Source organism: Coregonus clupeaformis, unplaced genomic scaffold (genome assembly GCF_020615455.1).
Source record: "Coregonus clupeaformis isolate EN_2021a unplaced genomic scaffold, ASM2061545v1 scaf0712, whole genome shotgun sequence".
In the NCBI taxonomy this organism is placed as follows: Eukaryota; Metazoa; Chordata; class Actinopteri; order Salmoniformes; family Salmonidae; genus Coregonus; species Coregonus clupeaformis.
This window is the reverse complement of record NW_025534167.1, coordinates 22,139-32,171: the sequence shown is the minus strand read 5'-3', so window position 1 is coordinate 32,171 and position 10,033 is coordinate 22,139.

Below are 10,033 nucleotides of genomic sequence, written 5' to 3'. Positions count from 1 at the left end.
GGTGTGGATAGAGGGTTGGTGGGGTGTTAGGGTGTGGATAGAGGCTTGGTGTGGATAGAGGGTTGGTAGGGGTGTTAGGGTGTGGATAGTGGCTTGGTGTGGATAGAGGGTTGGTGGGGTGTTAGGGTGTGGATAGAGGCTTGGTGTGGATAGAGGGTTGGTGGGGTGTTAGGGTGTAGATAGAGGGTTGGTAGAGGTGTCGATAGAGGGTTGGTAGGAGTGTCGGGGTGTGGAGAGAAGGTTGGTTGGGGTGTTGCGGTGAGGATAGAGGGTTGGTAGGACTGTCGGGGTGTGGAGAGAAGGTTGGTTGGGGTGTTGCGGTGAGGATAGAGGGTTGGTAGGGGTGTTGGGGTGTGGATAGAGGGTTGGTGGGGTGTTAGGGTGTTAGGGTGTGGATGGATGGAGGGTTGGTAGGGGTTGGTGGGGTGGGGTGTGGATGGATAGAGGGTTGGTAGGGGTGTGGATAGAGGGTTGGTGGGGTGTTAGGGTGTGGATGGATGGCGGGTTGGTAGGGGTTGGTGGGGTGTTGTAGTGTGGATAGAGGGTTGGTAGGGGTGTTGGGGTGTGGATAGAGTGTTGGTGTGGATGGAGGGTTGGAAGGGGTTGGTGGGGTGTTAGGGTGTGGATAGAGGGTTGGTACGGGTGTTGGGGTGTGGATGGAGGGTTGGTAGGGGTTGGTGGGGTGTCATGGTGAGGATAGAAGTTTGGTAGCGGTGTTGGGGTGTGGATGGAGGGTTGGTAGCGGTGTTGGGGTGTTGGGGTGTAGATGGAGGGTTGGTAGCGGTGTTGGGGTGTAGATGGAGGGTTGGTAGCTGTGTTGGGGTGTGGATGGAGGGTTGGTGGGGTGTCAGGGTGAGGATAGAGGGTTGGTAGCGGTGTTGGGGTGTGGATGGAGGGTTGGTGGGGTGTTAGGGTGTGGATAGAGGGTTGGTAGGGGTGTTGGGGTGTGGATGGAGGGTTGGTGGTGTCACGTTCGTTGAGTACAGGATTGGACCAAGGTGCAGCGTGGTATGCGTACATGTTCGTTTATTGAATAAACACCGAACAAAACAACAAAAGCAACGTAACGTGAAGTTCTAAAGGCTAAACATCAAACAAGCCAAACACACAGAAACAAGATCCCACAAAACAGGTAGGCAACATGGCTACCTAAGTATGATCCCCAATCAGAGACAACGATCGACAGCTGCCTCTGATTGGGAACCACACCCGGCCAACATAGAAATACACATTCTAGAAACGATCAACCTTCACACCCTGACCAAACTAACAAGAAACAACAGGCATTAAAGGTCAGGGCGTGACAGGTGGGGTGTGGATGGAGGGTTGGTAGGGGTTGGTGGGGTGTGGATGGAGGGTTGGTAGGGGTTGGTGGGGTGTTGGGGTGTGGATGGAGGGTTGGTAGGGGTGTTGGGGTGTGGATAGAGGGTTGGTAGGGGTTGGTGGGGTGTGGATAGAGGGTTGGTGTAGATGGAGGGTTGGTGGGGTGTTAGGGTGTGGATAGAGGGTTGGTAGGGGTGTTGGGGTGTGGATAGAGGGTTGGTGTAGATGGAGGGTTGGTAGGGGTTGGTGGGGTGTGGATAGAGGGTTGGTAGGGGTTGGTGGGGTGTGGATAGAGGGTTGGTGTAGATGGAGGGTTGGTAGGGGTGTGGATAGAGGGTTGGTAGGGGTGTTGGGGTGTTAGGGTGTGGATAGAGGGTTGGTGGGGGTGTTGGGGTGTTAGGGTGTGGATAGAGGGTTGGTGGGGGATACACAAATGTCAATGTTGTATTTACACTGGGTGATCCCATTGAGATTAGAAATGTATTTTTCAATAGGGACTTGTCTGTCTAATACTGGAAGAGCAACCTGCTACAACACACCAGACAGATACCATCAGTACTCACACAGATGTCAACAACAGAGCTGTGAGTCTGATAAAGGGCCCAGCAGCGATATTCTCAAGTTCAGGATGTACATATCTTGTTTTTCTTCTCTGAGTTTGAACCACACCTCACTCAGTGACATGACTATGTCCTACATCTTTTGAATGAACTGTGTTGTCAAGGGTTACTGATGAGAACTAGACCTAACGAGGTAATACAGATGAATGTTTCTGCCCTAGCCACATTCTGACAGTTTCCTGTTTTTGGGGGCCAGTGTAAAGGTCAAAGTGTAAAGGTTAACTGTCTCACGTTGTTTACAAGTCGGAGATGTAACTAATGATTCTGGTCCAGACGGTACCGCTACACCGCCAGGGTCCAAATGAACTCATCAGCTGTGAGGAACACTGTGTGTGTGTGTGGTCTCCTAATGGTGTTCCCTAGCAACCATCTCTCCTACACAATGTACTGCTGGTATGCATCGTCATGTTCTCCACATTCTCCTGATCAGAACTAATTGTGTTATGCAATATGCTCAGTGTTGTGCAGTTTCTTTTGTGCCTTTGTTCTATATTGACATTTCAGTCATTTAGCCGACGCTCCAGAGCCACTTACTTAGCTAGTCCATTCATCTTAAGGGGGCTAGGTGAGACAACACCATATCACAGTCACAGCGTTCTATTCTTAGCAATGCATTTGAATTGGGCAAATTATACATGTTGCAACTTCAATTGAATGGAGTGAGGCTAGAATTGGATTCCAATTGGTATTTGTGACCTTTTGGTTTAGTCATCAATATCAGTCTAATTGGTTTGGTAGTTTAAATGAATTATAGCTCTCTGTAGAGAGCAGTATAGAAGGAATGCCACAATGTATTTGAGTGTTTTAAGAGTAGAGCCATTAGGCTACAGGATACCTACAGCTCACTGAAACATCTCTGTGTGTTTCTAATTCAGGTCATTCCCTCTCCTGGTCTCCCTTGGTTTGGGTTTTCTTTCTTTATCTTTTGTGTCATGTGAGATAAGACCGGAGCAGTATCAGAGCAGTATCAGAGCAGTAACAGTATCAGAACAGTATCAGAGCAGTATCAGTATCAGAACAGTATCAGTATCAGAGCAGTATCAGTATCAGAGCAGTATCAGTATCAGAACAGTATCAGAACAGTATCAGTATCAGAGCAGTATCAGTATCAGAGCAGTATCAGTATCAGAGCAGTATCAGTATCAGAGCAGTATCAGTATCAGAACAGTATCAGTATCAGAGCAGTATCAGTATCAGAGCAGTATCAGAGCAGTATCAGTATCAGAACAGTATCAGTATCAGAGCAGTATCAGTATCAGAGCAGTATCAGTATCAGAGCAGTATCAGAGCAGTATCAGAACAGTATCAGTATCAGAACAGTATCAGTATCAGAGCAGTATCAGAGCAGTATCAGTATCAGAGCAGTATCAGTATCAGAGCAGTATCAGTATCAGAGCAGTATCAGTATCAGAACAGTATCAGTATCAGAGCAGTATCAGTATCAGAGCAGTATCAGAGCAGTATCAGTATCAGAACAGTATCAGTATCAGAGCAGTATCAGTATCAGAGCAGTATCAGTATCAGAGCAGTATCAGAGCAGTATCAGTATCAGAGCAGTATCAGTATCAGATCAGTATCAGTATCAGAGCAGTATCAGTATCAGAACAGTATCAGAGCAGTATCAGTATCAGAGCAGTATCAGAGCAGTATCAGTATCAGAACAGTATCAGAGCAGTATCAGTATCAGAGCAGTATCAGAGCAGTATCAGTATCAGAACAGTATCAGAGCAGTATCAGTATCAGAGCAGTATCAGAGCAGTATCAGTATCAGAGCAGTATCAGTATCAGAGCAGTATCAGTATCAGAGCAGTATCAGAGCAGTATCAGTATCAGAGCAGTATCAGTATCAGAGCAGTATCAGTATCAGAACAGTATCAGAGCAGTATCAGTATCAGAGCAGTATCAGTATCAGAGCAGTATCAGTATCAGAACAGTATCAGAGCAGTATCAGTATCAGAGCAGTATCAGTATCAGAGCAGCATCAGAGCAGTATCAGTATCAGTATCAGAGCAGTATCAGTATCAGAGCAGTATCAGTATCAGAGCAGTATCAGTATCAGAGCAGTATCAGAGCAATATCAGTATCAGAACAGTATCAGAGCAGTATCAGTATCAGAGCAGTATCAGTATCAGAGCAGTATCAGTATCAGAGCAGTATCAGAGCAGTATCAGTATCAGAGCAGTATCAGTATCAGAGCAGGATCAGAGCAGTATCAGTATCAGTATCAGTATCAGAACAGTATCAGTATCAGTATCAGTATCAGAGCAGTATCAGTATCAGATCAGTATCAGTATCAGAACAGTATCAGTATCAGAGCAGTATCAGTATCAGAACAGTATCAGTATCAGTATCAGTATCAGTATCAGTATCAGTATCAGAGCAGTATCAGTATCAGAGCAGTATCAGTATCAGAACAGTATCAGTATCAGAGCAGTATCAGAGCAGTATCAGTATCAGAGCAGTATCAGAGCAGTATCAGTATCAGAACAGTATCAGAGCAGTATCAGTATCAGAACAGTATCAGAGCAGTATCAGTATCAGAGCAGTATCAGTATCAGAGCAGTATCAGTATCAGAACAGTATCAGAGCAGTATCAGTATCAGAGCAGTATCAGTATCAGAGCAGTATCAGTATCAGTATCAGAGCAGTATCAGTATCAGAACAGTATCAGTATCAGAACAGTATCAGTATCAGAGCAGTATCAGTATCAGATCAGTATCAGTATCAGAGCAGTATCAGTATCAGAGCAGTATCAGTATCAGAGCAGTATCAGTATCAGAGCAGTATCAGTATCAGAACAGTATCAGTATCAGAGCAGTATCAGTATCAGAGCAGTATCAGAGCAGTATCAGTATCAGAGCAGTATCAGTATCAGAACAGTATCAGTATCAGAACAGTATCAGAGCAGTATCAGTATCAGAGCAGTATCAGAGCAGTATCAGTATCAGAGCAGTATCAGTATCAGAGCAGTATCAGTATCAGATCAGTATCAGTATCAGAGCAGTATCAGTATCAGAACAGTATCAGAGCAGTATCAGTATCAGAGCAGTATCAGAGCAGTATCAGTATCAGAACAGTATCAGAGCAGTATCAGTATCAGAGCAGTATCAGTATCAGAGCAGTATCAGTATCAGATCAGTATCAGTATCAGAGCAGTATCAGTATCAGAACAGTATCAGAGCAGTATCAGTATCAGAGCAGTATCAGAGCAGTATCAGTATCAGAACAGTATCAGAGCAGTATCAGTATCAGAGCAGTATCAGAGCAGTATCAGTATCAGAACAGTATCAGAGCAGTATCAGTATCAGAGCAGTATCAAATCAGTATCAGTATCAGAACAGTATCAGAGCAGTATCAGTATTAGAGCAGTATCAAATCAGTATCAGTATCAGAACAGTATCAGAGCAGTATCAGTATCAAAGCAGTATCAGTATCAGAGCAGTATCAGTATCAAAGCAGTGTCGTCCACAAGTGTCATATAGGCCATGCTGTGCTCTGTCCACCCAGTGTTGCTGCTGCCAATGTAAAAAACATTGCATAACAGAAACAACAACTTACCAACATTACAAGAACCATCAGCCAAACCAAATGATCCAGGAATAGAACTACAGTACATCGTGTGTTGACTAACCATGTGATTATAAAAGGCTTCATTAGACGTTGCTTCAATGGATGCAATTGAATCAGCAAATACTGTATGTGCTTTAGGGGATGAGAGAGGGAGAGCAGTGGTGACAATTTAGAAACTTTCGACCTCGCTGGATGAGATTCCCACAGTTTGTTGCATCAGGAGATAATATATGCCTGAGGGCTCCAGAAGAGGAACTGCTGATGCATAATAATGAAATGAAGCAGATAGAAGATTTTCAAGATACTTTTGTTCTGTGTAATGCAAGTCCTAACACATCGTGTTTTTATGTTTGTAACTAATGCCTTGCCATGTACACTACCTTACAATGTCAAAGGAATATTTTACACTAAATATGGAAAGCAGGTTACAATTCAACCAGGTGTTTTGAACTAGGACCAACAATGCCAAGTTATAAATGTTGTGTTAGGTGGTGTTAGGTCTGAACTCCCCTAGAGACATGTCATAATAAATGCTCATGACCAACAGATCAACCATGGTCAAACCCTACAGACTGTCTGAAAGACCATTTATGGAAGAGACACTATACACCTACTAGAGCAGGAAATACCCCCTGGATATCTCTCAGCGTCAATGGTACAGATGTAACCAGACAGACAGCAATGTATTCACTATGCTCCATTTAGCATTATGGTCACCTGCAGGGGTGGAACTGGACAATAAACTCACTCTGGGAATTGACCAATGTAAAGATCCTTGAATTTATCTGAAGAACACTTTTCTACATGTGGTCCTCTGTAGCTCAGCTGGTAGAGCACGGCGCTTGTAACGCCAAGGTAGTGGGTTCGATCCCCGGGACCACCCATACACAAAAATGTATGCACGCATGACTGTAAGTCGCTTTGGATAAAAGCGTCTGCTAAATGGCTTATTATTATTATTATTATTATTATTATTATTATTATTATTATATTATTATTATTATAAAATATTGTAACTTTGTGTGTGTGGTCTGTGTGTGTGTGTACGTACGTACGTGTGTGTGTGTGTGTGTGTGTGTGTTTTTGTATGTGTGTGGCACCATAATGATCTGTATAAGGCAGAACAGACATTATGGGACATGGTTGGACAGTTATGAATGAGTCTGTAGACTAATGTTGGGACATGGTCGGACAGTTATGAATGAGTCTGTAGACTAATGTTGGGACATGGTCGGACAGTTATGAATGAGTCTGTAGACTAATGTTGGGACATGGTTGGACAGTTATGAATGAGTCTGTAGACTAATGTTGGGTCATGGACGGACAGTTATGAATGAGTCTGTAGACTAATGTTGGGACATGGTCGGACAGTTATGAATGAGTCTGTAGACTAATGTTGGGACATGGTTGGACAGTTATGAATGAGTCTGTAGACTAATGTTGGGACATGGTTGGACAGTTATGAATGAGTCTGTAGACTAATGTTGGGACATGGTCGGACAGTTATGAATGAGTCTGTAGACTAATGTTGGGACATGGTCGGACAGTTATGAATGAGTCTGTAGACTAATGTTGGGACATGGTCGGACAGTTATGAATGAGTCTGTAGACTAATGTTGGGTCATGGACGGACAGTTATGAATGAGTCTGTAGACTAATGTTGGGACATGGTCGGACAGTTATGAATGAGTCTGTAGACTTATGTTGGGACATGGTTGGACAGTTATGAATGAGTCTGTAGACTAATGTTGGGACATGGTCGGACAGTTATGAATGAGTCTGTAGACTAATGTTGGGACATGGTCGGACAGTTATGAATGAGTCTGTAGACTAATGTTGGGTCATGGACGGACAGTTATGAATGAGTCTGTAGACTAATGTTGGGACATGGTCGGACAGTTATGAATGAGTCTGTAGACTTATGTTGGGACATGGTTGGACAGTTATGAATGAGACTGTGTGTGTGTGTGTGTGCGTATGCGTGTGTGTGTGTGTGTCTGTGTTATGTGTGTGTGTGTGTGTTATGTGTGTGTGTGTGAGTTCATCCTTGTCCTCATTCAGCTCAGTCTAGTCTACCACATGGTAATGTAATTGGGAGGCGCACTAGAGCATTGGACACTCACTACCATTTACATGAAGATGTGCATAGAGGACAGGCATTATCCACCTGTACTACGGCTGGTGATGATGGCACCTGCTGTCGGCCTGCCTCTTTTTCCAGAATTCCTTCTCTGGAACAGATAATGCCAAAATCACTAGTGATTCCCTCACAATATGTTCATCAGATCCCACAACCCACTCCCCAAATTAAATGTGGTACTGTACAAAATGTTCCTATTTTTGGGGCTGGATTCCTTACAATCAGTGAAAACACCAAGCCTAGCCTACAGAGTGCTAATCTTTATTACCAAAATGACTAATTCATCTGGGAGATATAAAAGCTCTATTACTGCAGAATTATTGTTCTATCCACAGCACACCATCATCCATCTATCTTTTGTCTTCTATTTTATTTTACCATCATCTTTTTAATTGTTTTAATCATTTGTAATTTTTACAATCATCCGTCCATCTACAGTATCTGCAGGTCCCATCGCAGCCGCTCACTAGCCGGGGTCGCTGCAGCTGCGCGTTCTGTTCGTTCTGAGTTTCTGCATTCTGCCTGCACGGGAGCGGTGGGTGCGCGTGCGCGAGACGGCAGCAGCTAGAGGGCTGCTCCTTCGACAGCGGCTGGGGCGAAGAGGGAGCTGATGCTCGAACGGGAGAACGGAGCAGAGGACCACAGGCTGTGAGGCTGCAGCGGGGAAGGAGTCAGAGCACTGCCCGGAGACGGGAGACAAAAAACATCAACTCATCCTATTCTATTCCTACAGCTGTGAGAAGAGGGGAACACCTGTCAACGTTTGCTTTAACAGGTGAGTTTTGTGGGTTATTTTCATTTCATTTTTCTGCGGGTGGTTATGATTTTTTTATGCTGTTGTCTTGTGTAGGCTGTGCTGTGTATGTATGATGAAATCCCCGCTGCTTTGCTGTGTGAATAATGCGCATTTGGTGCAGTGGATGGATGTGTCAAGTCGAAGAGCGGATGGGATTCAGAGCGTCTAGGCTATGATAAAATACATTATTGTCGTTGTCTAGTTTGTGGTGGGTGCTTATCGTGTGATGATCATTATTATTTTATTTACCATATTAATTAATTAATTAAGCTGTATTCCATCCTTTGTGTGGGAAAATATGTTTTGCCGGCCGGCGTTATTGTACAAGCGTTTAGGTTATTGATGTCTACAGTCTATCAATGGCATGGCCAGCTGTGAATTACATAATCGTGAATAAATTCCCTATTGGCAGCCTATCAATTAGGTAACAGTTTAGTGATGAGGCCTATATAGGCCTATGTGTCGTAAAGGTGTGAGACATTTGAGAGTAGAAAGCAGGTGCAGCAACCATGTAGACCCACACGGACATTTGCATGCTGCAGCAATTATTATAGGCTAACCCCCTCTTTTATACATGTAAGCTATGGCTGTGCTCTCTGCCTTTGCATCGTGACATGCGGTAAAGCCCAATAAAGATTAACGGTGTATTCCCAGTAGTATATAATACGTTGTAGGCCTAGTCTGTGGTTGGTGTCATTTTATATAGGGCAAGGCCTGCTAAACCCAGTGAAGCTGATGTGGGCTATAGATTCCCCCAACTCCCGCATCATCACTGCTCTGAGGTTCAGAACATTAGGGGGATCTCACAGGTGTAGAATCCCCTTAGCTCTATTGACTCCCAACAGCAATACAGATGCTTCACACACAGTATATGTGTGCGTCCCAAATGGCACTGGTCTAAAGTAGTGCACTACGTAGGGAATAGGGTGCCATTTGGGACACCCCCGTTATGTTTCTGCTGAATACAGAAGGCCTTATCAGATAGTCCCATGTAGAGCAGTACCTGGGACTATTGTGAGGCTGATATTATTTCATGCTGATACAGTACATGGATATTTATTTGACATGTTGACAACAAGTCCCCCTCTCCCAAATTATAATCTGATAAAAAAAATGAAACGTTAAACAAAAGATATTTCTGTAGTGACCGGGACGAGGATGAATCCTGTATACACCAGGTTGTGTTTGATTGGTGACATGTTGACAGATGTCCAGTGGCATTATTCTCTGATGTGTGTGTGTGTGATCCTCTGATTCGTAGACCCCACATGGTGATGATGATGATGATTCCATGGTTTTTGTGATGTGCTACTATGGGAAAAGCCTGAGAACTGGTGTAGTTGGAGGAAATAGAAAGAGCTATTATGAATGTCACTGTGTTTGTCTGTGTGGGGTTTGAAGCATGTGACCTGTTTCATCAAGCTGTTTCCTCTCCAAATGTTGTCCTTTGTGGTGTGGGTTACGTCATCGGTCATACTTAGGGCGATGTGACCCTGAGACATGACCAGGGAAAACTCTGAGCCCGGCCTGTAGGCTATAACAGGGCTCAGAGTTGATCCTGGTTATCCATAACTCTACTTCCCA